This window comes from Sprattus sprattus (genome assembly GCF_963457725.1).
Source record: "Sprattus sprattus genome assembly, chromosome: 7".
NCBI lineage: Eukaryota > Metazoa > Chordata > Actinopteri > Clupeiformes > Clupeidae > Sprattus > Sprattus sprattus.
In genome coordinates this window covers 36,631,443-36,653,745 of record NC_137926.1, presented here as the reverse complement: position 1 = coordinate 36,653,745, position 22,303 = coordinate 36,631,443, and the positions used below count along the sequence as shown (strand labels likewise).

General features: G+C 39.4%; 1 pseudogene across 1 annotated transcript; it reads right to left on the bottom strand.

Annotated features, from left to right (window-relative positions):
• Window positions 1-18,603: 18,603 nt before the first annotated feature.
• On the bottom strand, window positions 18,604-20,824 carry LOC308367842 (E3 ubiquitin-protein ligase TRIM35-like; annotated as a pseudogene). Its single transcript has 6 exons — window positions 20,429-20,824; window positions 20,173-20,268; window positions 19,547-19,778; window positions 19,321-19,343; window positions 19,126-19,244; window positions 18,604-18,969 (listed from the first exon to the last, which is right to left on the bottom strand). The product of its transcript is annotated as an E3 ubiquitin-protein ligase TRIM35-like (transcript).
• Window positions 20,825-22,303: the final 1,479 nt, after the last annotated feature.

Below are 22,303 nucleotides of genomic sequence, written 5' to 3'. Positions count from 1 at the left end.
CATAGCATCAGTGTCGTTTACAAGACCTACGCGTCAAAGTTTGAATGAAGTTTCTACGTTAAGCGGTTCGGGCTGAATTAATCGCAGAAAAAGGTAACAAGAATAAGAAGAAGAAGAAGAAGAAGAAGAAGAAGAAGAAGAAGAAGCCTAGGAATAACAATACAAGGCATTTCATGCACTGTAATTAAACAAATGTACTGATATTAAATGTACTACTAACATGCCATTATCAAATTAAAGCCAGTGACATCAGTATTTTGGTTGATTTCACGATGTATAGGCTACCGACAGTTAGCATACCAAGCTAGGTAGCATTACCATTAGAATTGCATGGCAGATATGCTAAGCTATCGGGCTATTCCCCCACCCAGTGCCTGTGGCTAGTCCGAAAAAGGTGCATCTAAATCGGGTAACTTCACTTGGCGAGCGGGGGCATGTGGAGGGGGAAAATGGGCCTCATTACAGTGCATGAAATGCCCTGTATTGTTATTCCTAGGCTTCTTCTTCTTCTTCTTCTTATTACAGTGCATGAAATGCCCTGTATTGTTATTCCTAGGCTTCTTCTTCTTCTTATTCTTGTTACCTTTTTCTGCGATTAATTCAGCCCGAACCGCTTAACGTAGAAACTTCATTCAAACTTTGTCGCGTAGGTCTTGTAAAGGACACTTATGCTATGTTTTCACTTTTCTAAACTTTATACTTTTTAAGTTATTAAAGAAAAACGAATCTAAATTTTCCCATTGACTTACATTGGGCCATTATGACATCATAATAGGGTAATTAAACTGGCTTGCACCTGTGCTTCACTGACACCTGCGGCAAGCCTCCAAGGGTCCTCTTCTCTCTGTACCTCTCCATTCAACTGTATAACTAGGAATATTAATAGACACCTTCCATACTCTACTTTTTTTTCTCTCTATCACTCTCACTCTACTTTCTCTCACACTCCATCTCTCTGCTTCACTCTTTTTTTCTCCTTCTTTCAATATTTTCACTCTCTCTTTACTGTCTTTATCCAGAGCCACTCTTGTTCACTCTTCTTTCCTTACTTTGTTTCTTCCTCTCTTCTTTCCTTTCTTCTTTCCTTCTTTCTACTCTTCTTTACTTTCTTCTTTCCTTCTTCCACTCTTCTTTACTTTCTTCTTTCCTTCTTCCACTCTTCTTTCCTTCTTCCACTCTAATTTCCTTTTTTCACTCTTCTTTCCTTTCTTCTTCCCTTCTTCCACTCTTCTTTCTTTCTTCACTCTTCTTTCCTTTCTTCTTTCCTTCTTCAACTCTTCTTTCCTTCTTTTACTGTTCTTTCCTTTCTTCCTTCCTTCTTTCACTTTTCTTTTATTCGTTCTTTCTTAACTTTTGCATTTCATGCACTGGTATTTCCTTCAGGAAATGCATTTTCTAGTTCTTGTTACCTTTTTCTGCGATTAATTCAGCCCGAACCACTTAACGTAGAAACTTCATTCAAACTATGTCGCGTAGGTCTTGTAAACGACACTTATGCTATGTATTTTTCACTTTTCTAAACTTTATACTTTTTAAGATATTAAAGAAAAACGAATATAAATTTCTCCCATTGACTTACATTGGGCCATTATGACATCATAATAGGGTCTTTAAACTGGCTTGCACCTGTGCTTTACTCTGCCGTGCTAAGGCAAAAGACCGTAACTTCAAGTTTGGTCAAAAATGAGTTTTTGACGTATTTGTAAAATATCAGCAGTAATTAAACAAATGTACTGATATTAAATGTACTACTAACATGCCATTATCAAATTAAAGCCAGTGACATCAGTATTTTGGTTGATTTCACGATGTATAGGCTACCGACAGTTAGCATACCAAGCTAGGTAGCATTACCATTAGAATTGCATGGCAGATATGCTAAGCTATCGGGCTATTCCCCCACCCAGTGCCTGTGGCTAGTCCGAAAAAGGTGCATCTAAATCGGGTAACTTCGCTTGGCGAGCGGGGGCATGTGGAGGGGGAAAATTGGCCTCATTCTCTCTCTCTCTCTCTCTCTCTCTCTCTCTCACACACACACACACACACACACACACACACACACACACCCCAATGGACTGACATAGATGTTTTATGTGTTTCATGTGACAATTCAAGTTCATTGTTTTATGTGCTTAATGTGATAATTCAATGGTGTGTGTGTGTGTGTGTGTGTGTGTGTGTGTGTGTGTGTGTGTGTGTGTGTGTGATAATCATTGTATTGGTAATTGTGATAAATGAAATAGTATTACTACTGATTAATTAATAGGGTCATTATTCCATTGTTATCATACCACTGAGCTTTAACATAGAAGTTACTGCCTTCTGCCTTAGTATGCTTCACTGACACCTGTGCCAAATCCAAAGAACCTCTTCTCTCTCTGTCCCTCTCAATTTAACTGTAACTAGGAACATTAAGACACCATCCATTCTCTATTTTTTTTCTCTCCATCTCTCCATCTTTCTCTCTGTCAACTTTCTCTCACACTCAATCTCTCTTCTTCACTCCATTTTTATCTCCTTTTTTCAATATTTTCACTCTCTCTTTATCTCTTCATCCAGAGCCACTCTTGTTCACTCTTCTTTCCTTCTTCCACTCTTCTTTCCTTTCTTATTTTCTTCTTCCATTTTTCTTTCCTTCTTCCACTCTTCTTGCCTTTCTTTTTTCCTTCATCCACTCTTCTTTCCTTCTTCCACTTTTCTTTCCTTTCTTCACTCTTCTTTCCTTCTTACACTCTTCTTTCCTTTCTTCTTTCCTTCTTACACTCTTCTTTCCTTCCTTCACTCTTCTTTCCTTTCTTCTTTCATTATTTCACTCTTCTTTCTTTTCTTCTTTCCTTCTTCCACTCTTCTTTCCTTTCTTCACTCTTCTTTCTTTTCTTCTTTCCTTCTTTCACTCTTCTTTCCTTTCTTCTTTCCCTCTTCCACTCTTCTCTCCTTTCTTCACTCTTCTTTCCTTTTGTCTTTCCTTCTTCCACTCTTCTTGCCTTTCTTTTTTCCTTCATCCACTCTTCTTTCCTTCTTCCACTTTTCTTTCCTTTCTTCACTCTTCTTTCCTTCTTACACTCTTCTTTCCTTTCTTCTTTCCTTCTTTCACTCTTCTTTCTTTTCTTCTTCCTTTCTTAACCTTTGCATTTCATGCACTGGTATTTCCTTCAGGAAATGCATTTTCTAGTTCTCTATCGTTCTCTCTCTCTCTCTCTCTCTCTCTCTCACACACACACACACACACACACACACACACACACACACACACACACCCCAATGGACTGACATAGATGTTTTATGTGTTTCATGTGACAATTCAAGTTCATTGTTTTATGTGCTTAATGTGATAATTCAATGGTGTGTGTGTGTGTGTGTGTGTGTGTGTGTGTGTGATAATCATTGTATTGGTAATTGTGATAAATGAAATAGTATTACTACTGATTAATTAATAGGGTCATTATTCCATTGTTATCATACCACTGAGCTTTAACATAGAAGTTACTGCCTTCTGCCTTAGTATGCTTCACTGACACCTGTGCCAAATCCAAAGAACCTCTTCTCTCTCTGTCCCTCTCAATTTAACTGTAACTAGGAACATTAAGACACCATCCATTCTCTATTTTTTTTTCTCTCCATCTCTCCATCTTTCTCTCTGTCAACTTTCTCTCACACTCAATCTCTCTTCTTCACTCCATTTTTATCTCCTTTTTTCAATATTTTCACTCTCTCTTTATCTCTTCATCCAGAGCCACTCTTGTTCACTCTTCTTTCCTTCTTCCACTCTTCTTTCCTTTCTTATTTTCTTCTTCCATTTTTCTTTCCTTCTTCCACTCTTCTTGCCTTTCTTTTTTCCTTCATCCACTCTTCTTTCCTTCTTCCACTTTTCTTTCCTTTCTTCACTCTTCTTTCCTTCTTACACTCTTCTTTCCTTTCTTCTTTCCTTCTTTCACTCTTCTTTCTTTCCTTATTTCCTTCTTCCACTCCTCTTTCCTTCCTTCACTCTTCTTTCCTTTCTTCTTTCATTATTTCACTCTTCTTTCTTTTCTTCTTTCCTTCTTCCACTCTTCTTTCCTTTCTTCACTCTTCTTTCTTTTCTTCTTTCCTTCTTTCACTCTTCTTTCCTTTCTTCTTTCCCTCTTCCACTCTTCTCTCCTTTCTTCACTCTTCTTTCCTTTTGTCTTTCCTTCTTCCACACTTCTTGCCTTTCTTTTTTCCTTCATCCACTCTTCTTTCCTTCTTCCACTTTTCTTTCCTTTCTTCACTCTTCTTTCCTTCTTACACTCTTCTTTCCTTTCTTCTTTCCTTCTTTCACTCTTCTTTCTTTTCTTCTTCCTTTCTTAACCTTTGCATTTCATGCACTGGTATTTCCTTCAGGAAATGCATTTTCTAGTTTGTTCATTGAAAGTAAAATAAGGTGTTATAATAAACACATTATTTTACTATACACATGCATATTATATGCATGTATCATTCATGCTAACCTATATCGTGCGTAATCGATGGCATGGATATTTTCACAGGGATCACAACGGTACACACCGTCACCGTGAGACTTAAACATAAATTTGACAAATCCCATGCACTGTCATGATCGTACATCAGTTTGCATGTTTTGCAAGACGTTTTTTAATGATTTGTTAATGTTGGTGAAAAGGTGCCATTGGCACTGTCCCAGGTGTCAACATGTCCTGAAACGCACAGACAACTTTAAGAAGCACCTTTTAAATCATGGTTTGTGCAAATTGAAATTAGTTTTACTGTTGAAATGCTACCCTTGACTTGGTCCTCTATTTTTATTAGATTTTGCTCTTTGTCTTTTCGTGTTGCAGGTCTTAAAGTAACAGAAAAAAAAGAACACAAAGGCACACTGTTATATTAATATCATCTCATGTCTATCTCAAATACATTCTTCTTTTATACTTTATATTGCGTCATTATATTTATCTGGTTCTGTTTTGCATTTTTCTCTTTTAAAGATGTGTCCAGTCATGAGCCTCCTGTGGAAAGACATGGGGGCAGTGTTGAATGCCCGGTTTGTTTGACCACATTTTCGAACCGGGCTAATTTGATGCGGCATGAAAGGCTTAAACACGGCAGGGAACATGCCCCATGCGATCTGTGTGGATAATAAAAATGGCATATTTGTCGCACCGAAGGACTTTAGTGGACCAAGGTTTCCAATCCATGTCCTAAAATCTGTTGTCGGACAGAGGTTGCCATGTGAGTTGTCCATCTGTAAGGACTTCATGGAGATCGCGGCAGAGAGTGGAGATCCCGGGACCGAATGCCACCACCTAATAAGAACAAATCAGGGTGTGTGTTACTCTGCGCCCCCACCTCTGATGGCTGCCTCTTTACAGTCAATGGTGGATCAGGGACTTCTCTCCACCACACGGCAGGAGGAGTGCCAGCAGCTACAGAGGAAGGCCCTTGCTGAAGAAGTGAATTGTGTTTTTCCCATTTTATGGGAAAATCCAACACATCCTGAAATGTTCCTTCATTTTTCAGTTTTTACAGGAGTAAAGGATAGCTGGTGTCAATTTGGCAGAACAAGGGTGTCTTTTGACACCCACAAGGGCCAATGGCACTTTCAGTGCCAAAACAAGTCCAAACACTGCTCACACCGCTGTGTCTCTAAGTGGTGGTTGCTTCAGGAAAGACCCCAGCTTCTTAGATACACAGACCCGACAACAGACATGGACACAGACCCGACAAGAGACATGGATGAAGCCCAAGAAATTGAGGAACTTCAACAAGAGTCTTCCACCAGGCAAGTCATTTCAGAAATGCATTGTACAGATACTGTATCTGCCAGTTGACATACTACATATGGGAAAGGAAGAAAATACCAGCAGAGCTACCAAGTGATCTGTCCACTAAAGAGAGAGCTGTCCCAGAGAGCTTTGAGCCTGCTGAGACCATATGTCTTTATTGCCCCGGTCCGTGTCCTCCATCTTTGTGAGACAGAAGACTAGTAACACGCCATGGTACTGTGTATGGCATATCTGCAGTTACAAAAGGTACATTTCCATCTTATCAAATACTGTTTATTTCCAGACTACATCTTATTCTCATAATTTGTACTCGTGCATTTAATTTGAATAAACCTTATAGTTGTTTTGCTATTTTCCAGCCGTGACCGTGTACATGAAAGAGTGCCTTGTCTGTCATCGTCCTGTGAGGTTTCAGGAATACCAGTCAGGATTCCAGAACTATAATAACAAGACATTCTTGACCGTGCCTCTTTGTACTCTACTGACAGCGGGACTAGGGGTAAGTGACTTCAAAAACCATGTGCATGTAGTATAAATCATAATTTAACATTTTGATATGTGGTCACATACAATTATTGTCTGTGGAATATCTTTGGAGAATCGTATTGCCGTTGGGCGATTCCTGCAAACCATGGAGGATCATGCTTCTCTTAGCCTCCCTCATAATGTGTTAAGAAGAGCTTTCCACCACTTCAGCGCATTGAGGGAGTATGATTACTCCTATTCCTGTGTCAGATGCGGCCACAGTCCCCCTATTCTGATTGCAGATGCAAATTGGAAGGTCGCTTTTGATTTGCCAGGTTGGTAGAGTATATACTTTTATCTTTATGCAAGTGGTTTCCCTACAATGTATGCTTTATTGCCATATTCCAGTTCAACTCTTCAAACGTCCGAGCAAGGAAAACATCACCTCACAAGACACAGAGGTTAATGTGCGCGACAGGTGGCAGACACTTGAGAAGTGTATTGTGGCTTCAGGATTTTGTTTTGGTAAGAATTATGGAAAGACTATGGTGACTACATCTATTACATTACACCTGAATATGTTACTTTAGATTTCTATCCCAAAGGTACCACGGTTGCCAATCCATACACCTGTCCCCTCACATACTCTGCCTTCACTCCATGGGTTGGTGAGAATGTCAGAGTGTGTGATGTTGTCCCGAAGACCGAAGTGCTGAAAGGTTTCGGTCAAAAGGGCCAAGCACCCACTTCAGGGACTGCCTCTGCCATTGATGAGGAAACCATCTTTAAAGTGTTGGAGTCCCATCCAGTGAGTTGGTTTAAATGTTAATGTCATCATTTTCAGTACTACTTAATAGGGGCTGTAAGAACATGTCAAGGGTTGTTTTAAACAAACAGTATTATTGTATTCCCTATGTTCCCTATAGCCAAAGAGGGATGACTTGGTGAACGGATGCACTGCCCTTGGGGTCCCTAATACCGGGAGCACTACAGATCTAATAAACAGACTGGAGGAGCTACTGCTGTACAAAGATCTGTACCCAAAAATGTTTGTCAAACTTCAGAAGGCCGGCGGTAAGGCAAAGCAGTACATGGATATAGGCCTGCGATATTTATGCATAATTAAAACTACTGTCTGCATGACACTGGGAAACGATGTCATTCCAATACATTCTTTTTGTCAATTATAGGTGGAGTGTTGCACATGGCTTGCACGCATTCCGTGGTTTATTACCAGTCACCATTATGGTGGCAGGAGTCAGCCCGTGACTATGGGGATGCTTTGCTAAGTTTTAAGCACCCTCCAACAGTTTTTATATCTGATGTTGCTGGACGTGTTGCAAGGCATGTAAACAACCGTACTAGTCAACGTTTTTTTCAGCCGCATGATGGCCGCCTGTGTGATGCCAAATATGTAAAAGCTGCACAGGAAAAACGGCTTACGGTCAATTTGCCATGGGTCACGCGTGTTGGCGTCGTCTCCCAAACCAGCAGTGCAAATGAGATCCCCTCCAGTGACCGATTTTCTGCACTGCACCCTGAAACTGGCACTAATGCCTGGTTGTCTTTGTACGGTTCCACCAAAAGAATCAGAAAAGACCAGAGGAGCTGCTCAGGAGCCTGAAGCTGGCCCCTGATTTAGCTGCACTGGTGAACTCCTCGGTAGCTGAACAGCTGAACAGGGAGCTATCGTCCAGCCGGTATTACATGTGCCAGATGAAGGAGGACAACTACATGTTCTCCTTACGTCTGTTTTTCCACTTGCACAATGACAAGGTCAACAGGAGACACACAAAGGCCTTACAGATGCAAGCACATCGGCCCTTGCACATTGGTGTGGATGGGAAATTGAGGTTTATCGAACAAGGTACTTGTTTTTGCATTGATTATCTATTTATCGTAAATTTTTTCTGTTGGGTAAATTGTTATTCTGTTGGGGTAAATTGATTTCTGAACAGAATTCATAATTCTTTGGTGTGAATTTGTGGTTTGTCTGTTGTATAGATACCTCACCCCTCTCTCCCGAAATGGTAGTAGGGCAACCCACTCCAGAAGTCGTCAAGAGTTTTGTTCCAAACAAATCTTGGTGGAGCAAGCCACTTAGTTTGTCCCAGCATGAACAGGTATCAATATATACACCTGGTGTAGGGTTGCTGATGACTACAATGATGTGGTCTTGTACTTGTATAGTTAATGTAGAACTTGTATAAAATGTTTAAAATATATTTGATTATGCTTCTGACAGCTCCAAACCACTCTTGGCATGAGTGATGATGAGGAGGTGGCATACGCTGATGGCATTACTTTAACAAGAAAGGACTTTATTACACTTGCTCATCCTTTAGAAGTTGAAGGAAGGGTAAGGATATCATGACATATTAACAGTTTGACAGTGAAGTACAGTGCTTAGTGGTAAAGTGTCCTTTTTCCCCCATAGGTGCTGAATTTGTGTTTCCAGCTTCTAGAGAGAATGGCTTATCAACAGGTAACAAAGATCTTTTGAACAGTTTTGTTACACTCAAGCCTGTATATTTTGCTCACATCCACACTGATACCTTAAATACTTTTTAGAACATTGACATCTTTGCTGCTGATTGCCATGTGACTCTCACCTGGTCGCCCCCATGTTCAGCAGACCCCATGGATCACCTCCCTGTATGTACCAATTGAATGATTCATAGTTATTCTTCATACTTCCGTGTATGTCATTCAAATCTAAACATAGCGAATGGACATATTATGCTTCTTTCTGTCTGTAGGTTGATGTGAAAATGCAGGACGCTGTGCTTCTTCCATCATGGAAGCCAGGTCATTGGATGATATGTGTGAGTTTGTATTAAATGCTTATTGTTTAATACTGTTGAGTTATCATTAAACTTTAAATTAAAAAGTGTTTCCCATTTATGAGATGGATATCAGTTATGTTTTGTACATGTTTATTCATCATCCATCATTCGGGTTGCACCATTTCAGATATTGAAGCCCAAACAAAAACAAATGTTTTTCCTCAACTCCCTGGGAGGCCATGGCATTGGTGATCCTGCTTACACATCTAAATACAGGTTATTTGTAGGGAATGTTCTTGCGTGAAAAGTTCAAGGTTCACATTTACTTGCCAGTTCATTTGGTTCTATATACTATATGCCATGCTGTCTTCATCCTAAAATGCCCTCCAACCCAGTGTTTGTCATGACTTGTGACATGAAAGGAATTCTGCATCAGAGAATCATGATTTTCTACCTGCTGAAATGGAAACACCCAAGTAAGTGCTTATGGCATATGGAAGTGAATATGATTCCATATTCATTACTCTATAATTCCTCTGATCTTTTCTCTATGGGATAGTTCCTGTTCAAAACCCCAAGTTACATTTCACAGCAGTTATCAAATCTGGAGGACCTGCGTTGTAGTACAGTGCACATCTGTGATTATAATACTCTGTTTCTCCATTCTCCATTTATTTTTTTCAGATAACTTTCTCAGGAGATAAGTGAGGGTCCCTGGACAGAGTTTTCATGGGACAACCTTGAGGTATGTGAGTGTGTAAGTGGAATTGTAACAATTCACAGCTTACCTTTTCTTAAACCTTTTTTGATGTATTTTTCTAACCTTTAGCACAGGGCATTCCCAGGCAGAGAAGCTCAAGTAGTTGTGGGATGTTAATCCTAATGGTAAGAAATATTGCCATCCTGTGTTCCTTGCATAATTTCCTCCTGTTATCTTGTGGTTTGTTAATGGATACTTCAATTTGTTTGTTTACAGTATGCTCTCTACATCGTCTTTGGCCTCCCTTTTGACTTTACAGAGGTGTGTTTTTCCCCCCAAAAAATTACATTTCATCTTATAAGGTCTATGTTTCAATTAAAATGTGTGCTTTTCCACAAGCTAGTCGGATATGAACACTGCAAGGCGATGGTGGTCAATCCTGTTGCTGGTCAACTTTCCACCAAGGTAACTCCTCTTAACTAGGGTTTTCCAAATGTTTTTAACTCTTGTGAAAATCTTGGACATTTGAACTCTTCTATATGTTGCTATCTATAAGATTAACTTAAGTCAAACCTCTGCTGAAGGCTGTCATCTGACAAAGGCCGAAAAAGGAGCCCACAGACAGCAGGACAGTGTGGTAATATTTTCTTTTTTAAGATTTTGGACAAGGTCATGACTTTATAGAGACTGTGATCTGTTCTACAACATACTTGACTTATGTGCATGGCAAGGGTGTGTTAGACAATTTCATAGTGTCTTATAGTGATTGTTCAATGAAACTCATTTTTGCCTTGATGCAGCGGTGGAGGCCCTGACTGTGGAGGAGTCCCCCCCTCCTTGTAAAAGACCACGTGTGGAGGTAAGGTAACCTGTAAAAACCACGGTTCAGTACACGGCTTCAATCATTCACTATCATCCCGTTGTATACAAGTCCCTTACAAGGATAATTGTATTCACGGATTATCATTCCATCATCTGTAACTTTCCCTTCATCACTGCATGTGTGTTGGCAATAAACATCATTGGACATTTGCATTCTTGTAATGTTCTTACCGGACAGCCTGCGGCGATTGTCACTCATCATTAATCAGCCATACAGTTCTTTTGGGGATTTATCCATCTCAATATCCCCTATTTTATAATGTGCAATCTACTTAACCCTTTTTTCTTTTTATCTTTCCCTTCCTAACCCAGACCCCGAACATATTGCCAGACCTGACCACAGCAGTGGATCAACAGGACCCTGAAGTTCAGGATATGTTCGATGGAGAACTATAGTGCTGTCAATCTTCATTTCTATTTAGAAATGTCTTCTATTTTAAATACTGCCGTGTGTGTGTGTAAGATTTTTTTATTTTTTGATAAAGCACTTTTTATTAATATTGTTCCGTCCTAATTAAATGTTCTTCTTGATAAAAAGTGATTTGTGGTTTTGTTTATGTAGAGCAAAGTCTTATTGCTTGACACTTTTACACACACAGTCCAGTTACAATATTTTCATAAGATAAATAATTATAGTTTTCGACGCACAGTCGGCATCGAGAATATTTGTGTCTTTAATACTGCACACGAGTGGAGTTAATGTAATTATGCCTGATTGCTCTGTTGTATTATGAATATTTGCACTGTTGTATTATGAATATTTGCTCTCTTGTAGTATGAATATTAAGGCTGAAATTCTCTTATCTTTACCACGGTAAACGCAATAGCCTACTTGACTGTAAAAGGAGCTAGTTTTCGTTCGTCAAACTAACGTTATACGTACTGAAACTTTAAGATTAGACATACGGTAGGTCTTCCACAACACTAATGTAATTATGCCTGATTGCGCTGTTGTATTATGAATACAAAGGCTGAAAATATCTTATCTTTACCACGGTAAACGCAATAGCCTACTTGACTGTAAAAGGAGCTCGTTTTCGCTCATCAAACTATAACATTATACGTACTGAAACTTTAACATTCGACATACGGTACGTATTCCACAACATTTATTAGCTTGTAGCTAAATAATATTTTAACTACGAACTCTTATTTAATCCTGTTGAATTGAATCTTTTAATTTCAACACTTCTCGCTCAGTATTCGTTCGTAGGATTGGATGTCAACGGTCGATGCCGCTGATTGGCGGCTCACTGCCTTGTCCCGCCTCCGGCCATTGGCCTGTACTTCCTGCTGCCATTGACTTGTACTTCCTGCTGCCACAGGCCACTGAGAGATTTAACTCCTCTGAAATTCTATGTGTTTGAGATTCGTGACGCAACCGGCAATGTAATATTCGCATTGTAGTTTTTAAAAATTTCGTTGGTCCACCGTGAGGTAATTAACGGATCCTGACCCGCTCTGGGGGGCCCCCTAGTGGCCCGGGGCCCCAAGCAATTGCCTGGTATTCCTAATGGGATGCAGCGCCTCTGGGTAGCAGCTAGTGTTGAAGAATGGAAGACGTGAAACTGGACTCATTTAAATTAATATATGAAATTGATACAACAACGTGAAATTGGACTCATTTAAATTAATATATGAAATTGAACAACATCAACACCTATACGGATAAAATACATAAACAAGGATAGCAAAACAGATTGATAAGCATAGAATGAGAACGGCAGAAAAGCAGGCAGGTCATCAGATGACGAGCCAGATCAAAGTAACACAGGAGGTTTTTTTTCGTCATGTGAAGGCTGAGACAACATATTTGTATAAAGTCTTACAGATGGTCCTTTTGTAATGCCAACTGGTGCACTTGGTTGAGCATAAGTATAAATCAGGCTTAAAGTAGTCCTCTTGGTAATCTTTTGTTTGGTTTATTGGTTTATATAAGTTTATTTAGAGGACCATTTCTCAATTGTTTTTTGATCATTGAATGTTTGTTTATTAATGAGTTATTTTTCAACTAAAACCTAATTAAAATTACAAAGAGGAAAATGTGCAACTTTTTATAGAAACTTTCACTTGCTCAGGCAATTTCATCGCAACTTTTTGCAAAACCTTCCTTCCATAATAAACAAAGGATACAAAGCCTAGTGGATATTTTAGTAAAATTGGTTTAAACAAAGAGGTAATTAAGAAAAGAAGTTAGAAACATAATCTTTGAACTCAGTGACCTTACCTTTGTGGAATAAACGTGAATCCATATTCATCAAACTTTTCCACCTCCAGTCTCAGAAACTAGTCAGAAATTTGAACGATTTTTTTCTAAATGTATCATTCAAGTGGATCATTCTTCAGTATTAACTATTGTGATTAACTCATACTCACACATCTTAAAAACAACTTCTTGTAGTAGTATGTATTACAATTGAAAGTATTCAGTGTTGAAAGTATTTATTACAAGCATAAAATGGCTATAATGAAAAAAATGAAATGTCACTATTCATAAAAAATACTTTTATACCATTTCATTGTCTCAGTACTTGTACTTGTGCAATGACAATACAGTTGAATCTAATCCAATCTGATGTGAAGGATGCATGCATATGCCAGTCAGAACTTAATAGTCCTAAAGTCCTATGGGCCCATATAGTGACTTTGGTGGACAACACATTGTTGACAATTCTGTACTAGATTTCTGGTAAGAGTGGCCTCTCTAATAAAACCTGCTCACAATCTTCACCATTGCTCTGTTTGAATGAAAAAGTCACCTTTGCAAGGCACTGGGCTGCATTAGAAATGTCAAACTTAACCCTCAAATCATTCCCTTGAAGATTGACAAGTTTTGACAAGATTGACAAGATTTCATATACGGCTCTCTCACAAGAGTAAACAGACATCATATGAAGCATACTACCTCGGTCTGTCTCTCTAGTACACACATACTCAAAACAAACGCACATACACACACATCCTTAATGTGTATGTTGGACTATTATTGTCCTGACATTGTGATAAAGAGAGAGAAATGGAGGTCAAAGAAGGGAGAAAGAAATTGGATTGGAATGACAATGGCCAAAGGTCAACAACATTGCATTCATAGAGTTAAGCGAATGAAAAAAGTGCAAGTCAAACTATTTTGGTTGGCTGTTAAGACCTTTCATGTGGTTTTGAAATTGGAATACTGTAGTCAATGCCATCCAGCTTTGAGAGCACTGAAAAATAATTGATACACACACACACTTGAAGTATTGATAATCACTAAAGGTTACGGGAAGGGCCCTCGTTTTATTTGTTCCTTAATGCACAGTTTTTGTTAACGACACAATATTAGATACAGAGGACACACGCCCACACAAACAAACATACATGCATATTAAAGGTAAACTGAAAGGTAAATTAATTAAAATCATTACATTTTGGTGCACCATTTCTGCTTTCGTTGCACCATCTACAGGTAAAAGTCCGCCACTGCATTTAGGGCATTTTCTGCTGAAAAGTATAGAATGGGAAATGCAATGACAGACACTAAGAGCACCCCTAAAACATAAGTATTCTAACACTAACCCTAAAACACTGCATTATACATAAGACACCTTTTTAACAGTCCATGCAACAACACTGGTACTTCTGAAAGCATGCGTGACACGACATTCATTGATGGGTGTTGATCAGCATGTGCTCCTTTATAAGGGAATGCCTATGAAGTTTCTTTTACAAATAGCTCACCTTATTAACATTTATGAGAAATGTTTTACAAGAAATAACAAATAAGTAAACACTCATTCATTATGGGGAATATTTATTATGTGCTGTGGTTCTGCTTAAAGTTTCTTCCTGCCTAACAGGGAGTTTTTTCTTGCCCCACTAACTGGGGTTCAGGCTCTGGGCTCTGTAAAGCACCTAGAGGCAATTGTATTGTTATGGCGCTATATAAATAAAATTGAATTGAATTGAATTGAATTCCCCGCTTCTCGATACAAACAAAATAATAACAAAAAGAAAATCCATTTCCTTTATGAATTTCCATAAACTAATTATTGTCACATAGTCATTTGGGGAAGTTTGGAGCTGAAGGATAAATCCTGATTCTGCTGCGTCAACCGGGAGGCCACTGAGATACTTTATATACTCTGTCTGTCACACCTGAAAGTTTCCTTCTGATAGGCTCAAGTCATTTGATTATTCTGCCCATGTCATACAAACACACACTCAGAGACACATTTCTCTTATATTTCTCTTCAAAGTGAGCTGTTCAAACTGGTACTCACAGAAACTATATTGACAGTCATCATCAGTTTCCAGCATCTCGTTGACTGATGTGCGGATCAGTGTCATTCCAGACACACTCACACTCCTGTTACAGTGAAAGTAACAAAAAGTAAGAAATGTATATGGTGCAAATACTGTGATCATAATATATAATAAAGCCATATTGTGATATATTCGTAAACAATATTATGAATACACTGCACATTTGCAAAAAGGTTGCAATTGCCTTGGAAATCAAGCACTACTAAACACGCTAAAACTTAGCAAATAGATCTCCCATACACCTTGCCAGGCAGCCTCTCTCTCTCCCTCTATATCATATTGCCAATGCAAATACTGATACTGATAAAGGAGATGTATTTCCTACTGTTAATTGCTTACCTAAATGTATCTCCTTATTTGTTTATCAAATTGATGTCTACTAACAAAATGCACTCTCTAGTGCAGGGGTCGGCAATAGGCGGACCGCGGTCCGGGTCCGGACCCAACTGACGTCCTCTCCGGACCGAGACACAATTGATAACAAAAATAAAAATGTTTTTTTAAATAATTTGACCAAGCGGTTTTAACAACTGATGTTTGGGTGAGTTTCACAAACCCGTTAAATACATTAAATTAACCATAACTTTATGGTAGGCTATGCTTTTGTTTAAACTTTATAATGCCAGTAGCCAATCAGATGATAGCCTACTCTACGCAGCACGGGCTCGCTTGTAAAGCTGCGAGCTGTGGGACTGGTGCACGCATGAGCTGCAGACAAACTGACTGAAGAAAATAGTGCGTGAGAGTTGAGAGGGAAATATTCATTGCAGTTCGCGGTTGAAGAGAAAGATGGCATGCTCTAAGAAGAGAAAGGTAGACAGCGAGAACCGAGCTTTAAAAGAGGAGTGGACAGACGTGTATTCATTCTGCCTGCGCGCAGCTGTAAGTACTGATATGCTCTGAGACGGTCGCACTCGTCAACGTGAAACGCCACTACGATATGAAGCACAAAGAATTTGATCAAAATAACCCTCTCAAATCCGAACTGCGAGCACAGAAAATACATGATCTTAAAGCCCAGTATGCCCGATCTACCAGCATCCTGACTAATTAATTCACTGCCCAACAACGAGCAAACGAGTGCATGAGTGCTGTAGCTGAAACTTTTCTAGGGAATATGCTGGACACTATGTTTAATGTTAATAACATGGAAAAACACAATAAACACTGTTGAAATATTATTGAAATGTAGACCTTCTTTTGATCTGATAGTCAGTTGTTGACCAAACAGATACTACTACTAGCGCCTATACTTATATTGGCTAAATATGCCCCTGAATCATAATGCACACCTTGACTGTTAAACACATAAAACACATGCAGTCCTATATCAGTGAAATCAACGGTCATAAAAAATGTGTGATAGACCTCCGGACCCAAGCTTGAGGACATTTTTTGAAACTGGACCCCTTAGAATTTTAATTGGATACCCCTGATGTAGAGAATGACTAAAAAGTGATGTTGGAGCGCCCTCTACAGGACGCAGTGTGTGCTTAAGAGAACGCAAAACTTAACTTTCGTGTGGAAAAGACGAGAGAAAAAGAATAAAGGCATTTGCATGGTTATCCAATTCACCTCGTACGACTTCACGAGAGACACGCCCTTTCTAATCTGATGATTGTACGACTCACCTCTACCTGCATGGTTCTACGAGGGGCTGTGGAGATTACCAACGCTTTATTATGATGTTACAAGGCCATTACATCATCAACAACAAACTATAAAATAAGAAATCGTTTGTTTTTATCCCGTGTATTTTTAGTTAATGATCAGAGGCTGTTGTTGTGAAATTAATTACTAACGACAATGACCAAGCTCGCGGTTATTGTCGAATATTTCCTATTATTATACCACACAAACAGTTCTGCTTTTTTACGTCTACAATTCAGGTTCTTTACAATTTAATCATTTACACTGCATGCTCTGCTAACTCAAACACAAAGAGGCTGTTCGAAAACCAAGAAATGTTTTTATTATTGCTGTAATTAGACGACGTCTCCCTATGCTTTATATGCGGCGAGAGCCACGATGGAGCAAGGAAGAAGGGAGATGACGGTTTTCCTCCTGCATCGCCGCTGGTGCCCTTCATAGTTTTTTTTTTCATTTTTACAAACTTGTCCCTGATCTTCCTCCAACTCCTAATGCACTCCTGGACCTCCAGCCCCAGGTTCCCAGCGGTCTCTCAGAGATTTTTTAAAAACGGAGGTGCTGTCATATAGGGAACGAAACAGGAAACGTCATTTAGCCAGGGGTGTCGGACAGCTCGGATCGGATAGTGAGAAAATTCAAGCGGTGCTCCAGAGGCCATCCGACACCCTCGGATGGCTCTCCGAGGTGCTCAAAGGTGTGGTCCCACTTCAAGGAGGGCGTTTAAGGGCGTGCCTCGTGAGATCGGAGAGCACGATCGGACAAGCATGTGAGCGCCTTAAGGGAAGACACATTGAAAACATGCAATTTGATTCTACAGGACAACCAAGCACTAGCCAAATTAATATCAAACCTTGAAGCACCAAACAATCCCTTAACTTTCCCAACTATTACACGTAGCTCAACACTCACGCCAGCTTGAACTGCAAGTTTAAATTATTTTGGCAGCAATTTAAAACGCCTCGCTCTGATCAATTATTACCCTTACAATGCAAAACCCATATAGCTCCTTAGCTTTAACTTATCCAGTAATGCAATTATTGCTTTGGTGCTTTGCCACATCAATCAGAACCGACTGTGTGTGTCTAAAAAAACTCAAAAAAAATCTAGATAAACATATTCCAAACGTGTAAAAAACAACAAAAACTCAGTGCTTCACAATTGAAAACAAAATGATATTGCAGTTTGCAGTTGAACTGTAGTAATTGATGGAGTAACGGTGATCAATAACAATAAACAACATCTGGGGCTACTACTGAAGAGGGAAGATGACAAGTATTGCAGAATATTTCACAAATGATCATCATACAATATCACACAAACAATTGAGGCCTTATCAAGTTTAACCTCATAATCACCAGCAGCAAAATACCACCTACTGCTAATGTTGGGAGGGGAGTGTGTTACTTCTACTTAACAGCCACATGTTCCATATGAAACTACCACATAGGATACATATTTTATATTGGAAAAACACAGATTTAGATATAGATGAATGAAATGTGGTGATGTATTTGTTTTTTTATCACTGGAACACTTAAGATTCTGGAGTTAATCTGAACATAATCTGTGTTGTTCAATGGTCACCGAGGGCTTCAGGGGTAAAATATTCAGTGATGCCCAGTGGCTGTAGAAGTGTTAAGAAGAAATGTAACTTCATTTAATTAGTTCAAGGAGTTTTAGTCACACACACAGCAACGTGTAAGATGAATGAGAAGGGGAGGGTCGTTAGACTTAGGTTATAAGCGTCTGATTGGTTGGAGTCAGAGTAGAGGAGGTCATTTGATTGGGGTAAGGGACAGCCAGTTATGGCTTGAGTGGGAGTGTCTTGGTATGTTTTTAAATATGAGCCCGCGAAGCTCAGGTGGGCAGAAATACTACCGGTGGTCTTTCTCTAATTGTGGCTTAAAGATCTGCAATTAAAACGCACTGAAACCAGCATTTGTAATCCTTCTTCTGATTGTGAATTAGTTTATAATACTAAGAATTGGACACAACAAAGGGAAGGACTTTCTCTGTGAATGTGTGTTTGAAAGTGTGTAAGTGTGTATTTTGTAGAGGATCAGAGAATGACACCTGTCCTGTCCAAATCCAGATGCACTCTTACTGTGTGGAGGTTCTGTTCCAATTCATGCACAGCTCCTGTATAATACAAACCTCCATACCCCACACGCCAAACTCTCTCCCATGAGAAGGTGTCACACTTCCCCTGGTTGGACTCTGGGGTCACACCTACACACCACTGTGTACTTTTTCTAACTTCAACATCCCAGTATTGTGACCCTGAGTTGAAGCCCTCAGAGCCCCGGACACAGTCATAGATATCAAATCTTTCTGGATTATCAGGGAGTGTCTGTCCATATGTATGTTTAAAGCTGGTCAGATCCTCAGAAATGATGAACGATGGGTTTGCAGTGGATGGTTGGGTCTTATTGCATCATTTAACTGTAACATTGATTTAAATTGATGTTATACTGTGTGTGTGTGTGTGTGTGTGTGTGTGTGTGTGTGTGTGTGTGTGTGTGTGTGTGTGTGTGTGTGTGTGTTATGTGTGTGTGTGTGTCGTAGGTGAAATAGAACTCACTGAACTGAACTATGTCCTTCATCTTCTCCCAGACTCTGAACCTCAGGTTGCCCAGGTGCTTTGCCACATCAATCAGAGCTCCTGAAACACTTGCTGGTTTTTGCAGTGTGCACGTAGAACTAGGAAAACAGACTGGAGTTAGCACTAGTTTAAGTGTGGGTTTAGGGAAAGAAAGAGAACATTTCAATCTCTCACCTTTCTATGGTAGCCTTGAAGTTCTGGATAACAGCAAACAGCACAGATTTCAGATCAGTTAATTTCAATATTCTGTGTCTGACTTGATGGCTTACTTCTTGATCACACAATGGACAGTTATGATACATTATATAACAAATGATCAAAAGCATTTGAAAATATGTATTAAATATCATAAACATCTCACCATTTCTTTTCCAACTGAACTGAAACCACATGTTCATACCTGTAAGAAGATTATGTCTTCAGCAACCATCTGCTTCTCAATGGCTGTTATTGTATCTGAAAGAGTGGACATCTCCTTGCTCATTTCTTCAATCTCCTCTTTCATAATAAATATCTTCAGCTTCCCTTCCTCCTTCAGTGCTCTTATTCTGGCCTCCTCTTCATCTTTCATAAAACTGATAAAGCTTCTTAAACTCCTCCCTGATCTGCTTCTCTGACTGATGGGCCTGGACCTTGAATAACACACATCAAAGGGATAACAGTCATACATTTGTTTTACCCAAAACAAATATAATTTGTCAAATAGAAATATGGTAAAAGTAATCATGTGTATTACTGTTTACAGAATGAGCAGTTTATCCAAGGGCTGAACTATTATGCGGTGAAATCATTGTTCTAATTTTCTAATATCAGTTTGTGTACTCGTAATTATTTGTAATATCTTATGGAATTGTTTGTTTGAGATGCTTGATAAACTTGAATTGTAGTTTTAATGAAACTGAATAGCTGCAAAATACAAGTTGTATTTGTATCATATCATCATATAAGTAATATTACACAATGTAAGAAACAGTGTCATGAAGTAAATGGTCTTTTTCCAAAACAGGTTGTTCTGGTGAATCTCACCTTAATGTGACTGGCTGTTTTGTCACGTTTTATCTCAACTTCTTTCAATTCTCTCAGGTTCTCTCGCAAGGACTTCAGTACAGCCTTGAGTTGTTTCTATAATGAACAAATATTTCATACGTTAAGATTATCTATACTCATTTTCTGTTGTTGTTGATACTCATTCAGTAACAGCACAGATACAGAAAGCAAAATATGCCCATTGCAAAGTCATAAATAACATTTCCACCTATATAAGCAAATAATAGAAACTCACTTTATAATCCAGTGCAGCTTCATCTATGGGAAGGAACTGGTGTCCTGAGTGTTTCCTGGAAGCCTGACACACCAGACATACGGGCTGTTTATCCTCCAGGCAGAACAGCTTGAGTCTCTCACCGTGCAGACTGCAGAGCCCTTCTGAAGCCATCTGACTCTTCTCCTTCAGGAAAGACGCACATACGTTCTTCAAAGACAAATTCAGTGGCGGATTGTCCAATGAAGATTGTCTTCTACAAACTGGACACTCTTTAGATATCTTCTCTCTCCAGCACTTCTGAAGGCAGTCTTTGCGGAAGCTGTGACTGCACAAAAGAATTATGGGATCCTTGAAAATGTCATAGCAAACAGGACAGGTGAAATCCTCTTCTGGTAGAGAGCGTTTAGATGCCATCCTCCTCTCACAGAAACAGTCACTTCGCTGGAAAATTAGAGCATGTTCACTTAATTTTCACTTTCTATTCTTCAAAAATCACCTCAGTAAATCCCAGTTTGTCGTCGGTAAAGTAAAAATAGCCTACGCTTCTAGATGAAAATAGATCTCCTGACTAAAAGTGTCGAACTGAAGAGGCAGAATAGCGGATATGAAATGAAATGCCTCGTGGGCAGGGTTGCCAGGTCTGTGTGACAAAACCAGCCCAATGGCCAATCAAAACCAGCCCAAAACCAGCCCAATGGCCAATACAACCAGCCCAAAAACCAGCCCAATATTGTTCCTTCAAAAAATTTTGCGCGCTGCGCGCGCACAGACTGTGTTAACGTGAGCTAGATAGATAGTAGTATATCAGCTAGACATAGATAGTAGTATATCAGCTATCAGCTATGACAGCTAGATAGATAGTAGATATCTATTTTTTTTAGCGGTGGGTCTGGGAGTCTCGTGGCAGACTGAGAGCATGGTGCTTGTGTGTATGTGGGCGTGTCCCACGTCGCGTCACATGCCCCATGTGTGTACGTGCTGATCTGAAGTTTGGTAGGATTTGGGTATAAATAAATCATTTGATTTAAAATATGGATTTGTATTCATATAATTTGCATGCAAAATAGGTCTTCGCGAACCAGCGGACAGAGAATTTAACCCGCGGCAACACTTCAAAAGAAGCCCAATTCCGCGGTAAAACCGCGTACCTGGCAACACTGCTCGTGGGTCGATGTTCATTTCCTGATTTTTCCTCCGATCAGCTTCAGAGACTTCTGATTGGTCGGAACTGATTTTATTTCTCTCCCCTTATCAGGCCGCAAGCTGAACCCTGTTATCGTTTCATCCCACTCCACAGTCTGGCATCTACACAATCTTTAGCTTATAAAAAAGAACGAGTCTTGGTAAGCTACCAAAACAAAGTTCGTCGCTGAAATTCCAGTCGATTGTCGCTTTGCCTGTGTTTTATGCAGAACTAGTATCTTCAGAGCGTAATAAGATTTTGCTCGCGAGTGGTGGCACGGTTCGACACGTGATCGTTCTACACCAATCAGGTAGCTGCTTTTTGGTAACAGAATGGCAAGATGGCGGCTGCCATGATAAGATTCTACGTTACCGATAAAGAGGAAAACAACCGAACATCCTCAAAAGTAAGCTAAATAGATTCTTAGCAGTGCTGTATACATAGCCGCGTCCAATAAGAACAATGAGGTATACGATAATGTTATGTTTATGTTAAGTCATTAAGATCGAGTTTGAAATACCTGGGAATAGCCTACACCTTACTTACGATTTAACATAATAATAATAATAATAATAATAATACTAAAGCTTTATTTGTATAGCACCTTTCATACAAAAAATGCAGCTCAAAGTGCTTTACATAGCCTACAGTAGAGACAGAATCAGGAGCATTCACAAAATAAAAGAATCCAACACAAGCAGTAACATTTC